Raw genomic sequence first — 6,409 nt, 5'->3', positions numbered from 1 at the left:
TGAAAGATTTAACTACTGGCAGCAAGGAAAAGTCCCAGAGACTCTGCTCTATGAAATCTTTTCCTCCTGGAGAGAAAAATAAAGGGGCATCATTTAGCAGGCAACATATCGCCATAAAAATATGGTTACGCAATAATGTCTCATTAATATGATAAATCATAACATAACCTTTTCTATTAAATGTAAAAGGCAATTTATTGAAATGAAGGCATTTTCTTCCCCATGGCATATTTCCATACTTGGTTCGAAAAGATTTTTTTATTATTATTCAAAACAGTCATTCTGATTTGCAGAGGAGATAACAGTTGTCCGTGACATTTTTATTTCTGCATAAACAGATTTCCATGTTGGCGAAGGTTAGTACAGTAGGAATTTGTTTTTACTTTCGGATGTACTGTGATACCACTCGAGCACTTCGTTGGGATGGAACCGCTAATTTATCCTTTCTGCCTTTACGATCTTGTCAGTACCGCATGTCTCCCTCAGTTTTTCTAATCTAAAATAATCCCACTGAAATCCTTTGATTGTCTCTTTGGACCTGCTCCATTCCTAAAGCAGGAATGTAATGGGCTTTATGGCACTTACTCGGGAGTCATTTATCCAGCAGAACGACTATAGTTGCTTGTTTTAATAAGAATATGCTTGTGGTAAGTGGGGACTGCTATTTAATTAGCCAAAGGGAAAGTAGTTCATGATACAATCTGTTCCAATCATCTTGGACATTAAACAAGAAGTCAAGTGCAGTTATTTATGAACATGCACTTTATTTGTGGTTGCTTTGAGCAAACCTCTTCGCTGAAACTTTATAGCATTTTCTGACTGATGCATTATGGGAGGAGGAAGAGGGAAAGGAAAGGACATGAGAGCATCTCGTAAAATTCCCGGAAAAGAAACAGAAGGTGTGCTTATTGCTATCAGGGTTGTGAATACAGACCTGTCAAATGGTGAGCAGGCAGAGGGTGGTGATTTGTCCTCTGCTATCTCATGCTCTGTGTCTTTGGTGAGTAGCCCATGTGAGAATGCTGCAGCATGTTAGTTATGGGATATTGTGTGTGTGTTTGCATGGGTGTGTTTGAAAGTTGCCTATGTGCAGTTGCACGCCGGCGTCCTTTCCTTGAATTTCCATTACTTTTTATTGGATCAAATTTCTGAAATTTTGTACTTACACTACTGTATTTTTACTCTAAATGTAAAATGGATTTAAGAACCTTAATGAAAAACCAAACAAAATGTTATTTCTATAAGTGAAATTAAGAACCTGGCCACATTTCTGAAAATCTCTGCTTTCTAATTGTAGAGCCAGTTGTGTACATTTCTAACTGATCAGCATTTTGGACAACTAAGTGATGTGTTTATTAGTGAGCAAAAAATTAAAGTAAAAAATATTAAATTATGCTCTCTGTACATCATCTCCCAGGTTCTGGCTTGATGACCTTATCAACAGTTCCCTGTTCTTATAAACTCAGAGCAATGTAAGGCTTGCACACACATGCCTTAGGAAACCTTACATGAATGAGTTATGTCCATTTCCCTGTGTGTACAAATGTTCTTGGTAAAGGGAGAGTCTAACATGTTAGTGCTTACTTCTAACCCCCTTTAAAGCTAAAACTTTGAAGATCACCTTTGCCCACCTTTGAACAAGTCAGTAAAGGGTCCCTAAGTGGTACTGGAAGGAGCATCTACGAACATCCTTCCTCTCCTGTTTCATATGACTCTATTATTTTGTCTACAGGGCCTATCTTTCTCTATTCAGAATGACCTTACAAATGCAATCTGAAACCAAATGGTTTGTCACCTTCTCTTAGTAGCAACTGCGGCATCGGTTTAAATCTGGTGCTCTCCTGGCAGTGCCACAAGCATATGGTGCCTGGGCTGGAGGTGTGAGATCGGTGAAGGTACAGGATTGTGAGCACACCCAATAGGTCAGCGGTAAGGGTTACTCTGAATACCCCATTGTGCCTTTTTCATATGATATTCATTTTGCCCTCCCATTTTCTGAGTCATCAGCATGTTTTCTCCTTTCCCCCTTTCGTTCTCCTGGGAAAATCTTTTAAGTTGCCTGTTTAAGCAAAAGCCCCAAGGATCTTAGCATATTAAGTCATATCCTATGAAGCTCGGGGAAGTTAGGAGAGATTTGGGGCTAGTGGTTGTTTAATAATTGACAGCCACATAGACCAGGTCGTTGGGAAACATGCCATACAATCAATTCATGGAGTCAGAACCAGGTTAAACCTGTTTCGGGTACTTTCAAAGTACAAAGACAGAATAGGAAATACAATAGACCAAACGCCTTGGACTCAGAAACCCCTGGCTGGGTGGAAATTTTTCTGCTGTGAGACAGAATGCAGAGGCAGCTAGCCACGCCTCTCCCTCCTCCAGAAGACCTGCAAACAGCTGGTGCTTGCAGTCTCTTTCAGTGGTGGGAAGTTAGTTCAGAACCAGTTAAACAAGCGCAGGCCAGACTCAAGGAAATCAGTGAATACCTCATACACAGTGTGACAACAGGCCTGGCATGATTCCAGGACTCGTGATCTTCCAATTGTGTGTGTGTGTCTTTTTCAATTGCTCTATTCCTTTGTTGAGGAGAGATGAGGACAGGGTTTTACTATAGTCTCAATTGATCTGGGACTCACGGTGTAGACCTGGCCCCCACATCCTACATCCTACTGAATCTAGAATTCACAGATAAGATTGACTGGCCATCAAGATCCAGAGACTGTCCAGCATCAGTTTATGTCATTGGGTTTTCTAACATGTGTTGCCATTTCTGGCTTTCTTTTTGTTATGTGGTGCTGACGATCTAAATTCAGGTCCTTATGTTTTCCAAGCAAGCACTTTACTAAGTAAGCCATCTCCCCAGCTCCAGAGTCAATCGGTATTTTACAAAGGCCAGGTAAACTTCTTGTTTAGGATTCTTTAGTATAAATTCTTAGCGTGGTAACATACAATTTTGAAAAATCTTAATTGCCATAATGGTATAATTTCTCAAATTTTGCTGACTTTCATTTTCCAATTTAATTCACCAGCAAGAGTCCTGTTATTTTAGGAAACATGAGAGATCACGACATCATTTTTATTTCAATTCACATTTACAACTCTTTGACACTAATGTGAGCTCAGGGTGGGGAGAATAGCGTGACTTGGTGTCTGTCAGCTCCATCTCTCTCATAGCAGGCACATGGTGTTCAGAGTTCTTGGCTATTTCATCGGGACCTTGGATACGCAATTAAGAACTAAATGTAGACGTCTGATTCATCAAGTAACACTTAGGAAATAAGTCTGAGTGGCTCCCATGTAATGGGAAGTGGGATGAACTCAGCACACTGTCCCTGTCCTCTGGAGCTGGGTCAGTCTGCTGACAGTGAGACTGAGTAAGAAACAGTCATCTTCATCTTGAGACACGGTGGCCCCTAGATCAGTTTGCGACAGAACTGAATGAGGAGCGTGAGATAAAAACTGAAACCAAGCAAATGGAAAGCATGATAAAAACTGATTCAATTCTTTCTATCACAGACGTTGTGATGCTGGGAGGTGCGGGATCCACATGGTCTGAGAAATTCCCATCCATCTTTGCTTTGGGACTCATGGATTTATTCTTATAGATCTCACCACAGTGTTGTATGGCTTGCTTTCCCACATCAGACTGCAAGTGTATGGTGGTTAAGACTGCCTGTCTTTTATTCCCATATCTCCTACAATTTATATGAGATGGTTGCGCTGTAATTGTCTTACAATGGGTAAAGAATGAATGAATGAACACATCTCAGCTATCATAGAACTCATATACAACAAATCCTGGACTCCCTCCGCCCACTTTACTGAAGTCAGTACACATGACAGGTGATGATCTTTCCTATGAATGTGCTTACAGAAAATCATGACCAAACTTGGAATGTGATTCATCCTCAGACTGCAACATTAAGGTGGTGCACCCTCTCACAGGTACCTGAGTAAAGACAATTGATGTTCTGCACCAGTCAGTGATTCATGTTTGAGGATACTTATTACACATATACTACATTTTAAAGAGAAAAGGGTATAAATGCAAGAATTAGAAATATGGGATTTTCTTTCTGTTATTACTCAGAATTCAGCTGTTGCAGTATTATGTATGTACATGCAGAAACTATATGTCTTTACATACACACACAACCTAAAACAGTGTCTAATTGCCTTTGTACACTTAGCTTTTTCTTACTACTAAAATAAGTCATGAACATGTTTGAGGAGCTCTTAGAAATGGCTTTTAAATCTTTAATTCTTTTCAAAATACTCTTGCATCATTTTATTTCCTTACTTCCACATCATTCATGGGAAGTGACAAATTAAATTACTTCCATTTTTCAAAGAAAACTAAGGCTTATGACCTCATCCACTTACTCCTAATCATGATCATATGGGACATTCACCATGTGTGAACCACCATAGGTACCACAATTCTACAGAGCTGACCTGGGCTTACCTTCTAGTAACTCACAGCAGTCGAGCAATATTGCTTGGCACTCGGGATTCTGGGACCCTGCACTAGGTATTCGGCTTTGGGGAGTCCACCTGACTCCCCTGACACTGCTGTGCTCACCATAAGGGAAGGAATAGATGGGGCCAAAGAATTAGGCTCATCCATAATTTGATCACCTGTACTTGCATCTGCAACCCTGGCTGTATATCAGTATAGTTGCCCTCTAACTCTTGAACCTGCCACCCAAAGAGGAGGTCACACTTCCTGGGCCTGTGAAGTATCGGCTTTCCAGGTCACCCTGTCAAGAGTACACTGCTTACCATGCCAAGGAAGGAAGAGAACAATGGAGACTTGCACAAAATCATCTGTGTCCCGCGAAGAGAATACAGAGAAAGTAGCAACTGAAATGTTCTTTTGGATGGAAGAAATGAGGGAGAGAATCATACAACAAATAAACAAACAAAAACAAAACCAAAAAAGAAACCTAATCCAGACATTGCATGAAAGTGAAATAGATGCTGGTGAAGGATTTTTGGGAAAGGCACTGAGTCTTGTAGGATGTGTTGGAACAACATTAAGAGAGCAGAAAAGGAAAGGATAATGTGGTAGAGGGGAAATGTGTGTTGGTTTGCAACTATTCTGATGATTCTAAGATTAGTAGTTTTTATTAAAATATCTTCAGTCTCTTTTTACAAAGGTGACTGTGATCTGACAAGCCCAGGGCGTGTGTGGCACTCTAAATACAGGCTGTGTCCATGTCTTATTGCTTTCTTTGTGTAAGTTGGAGGGCCACGGATAAAAATGAGCACTTGGTGCCCTTATGACTTTATTAGCTATTGTACTCTGAGCACAACAAGCCTGCATGTTTTGAAATTTACAGTTTCCTGGGGCCATTTCCACAAACAGTTTTGACGTCGCACAGAATACTTGATCAACTGTCACCCAAGGCAATTTGAAAGAAATACAGAAAAGGGAAGGTCTATTTTGAACATCGACACTGCCAGTTCTTTACTTTTTACCGCAGTGAAGAAAAATCAATCCTTCCTTCTGGAGAAGGCCTAGAGAATGCTCAGGAAAGAAATTGCAGGTCTGCATCACCGAGATGTCTGGGCATCACAGCAGAGACACTGAGATACATTGGTAGCTCTTTGCAGCTTTGCCAGAAGACAACTTTAGATCACAGTCATCACACCTGAAATGATACCCAAGAGAAATGGATTTGGAAATCTACAAGGACTCAGTCAGCGAGGCAACAATTTAAAACCAGCATTCCAGAAGTCCTTGCTGTATGTCCTTGGACAGCTGTAGTTGTGTGACTTTAAGGAGATTACCTAACCATATTTTTCCTCAGTTATCTTGTGTTTCAACAGAGCCAAGACCACCTGTTTCCTAGGATCACCTAATTTCCTTCAAAAATGCAAGATGAAATTCCTGACATTTTTTAGAAGCTTCATAGATGTTCTGAGTCTTCTACTCTTATTTCTGACTTGCATGACCTGCTCCCAGGAGAAGATAAGGCCTTGGCAAAAGTGGAACTCATTTGATCAAAAGCAGAAATTTCCAAAGTTGTCAACTATTAAGGGACTACTTTTATTCTGTTTTTCCAATGCATTATCTCTATATTGCTTGATTATACAACATAAATCTTACCTCTACATTGCAGATGAAGAAATTAGAGCCCAGAGGCATCAGATGACTCCATAATGGCAGCATCAGTAAGAGAAGCTGAGAATGACTCGGGGCCAGACTCCAAGCACTTCATTCTTTATATGCCTCTAAACATACTGGTCAGGAGACTTTTGTTTGGCTGAATGATTTTAAAATATAAATGACACAGGGGCTGGAATATTATGGCTCAGGTAGGTAAGCACACTTGCTGTGCAAGCGTGAAGAATTGAGTTTGGACCTAGCACCCATATAAAAATTCAAACTTGGCCATTGGTGCAGATA

Source organism: Microtus pennsylvanicus, chromosome 7 (genome assembly GCF_037038515.1).
Source record: "Microtus pennsylvanicus isolate mMicPen1 chromosome 7, mMicPen1.hap1, whole genome shotgun sequence".
Taxonomy (NCBI): Eukaryota; Metazoa; Chordata; class Mammalia; order Rodentia; family Cricetidae; genus Microtus; species Microtus pennsylvanicus.
Note: the sequence above shows the minus strand (reverse complement) of the source record.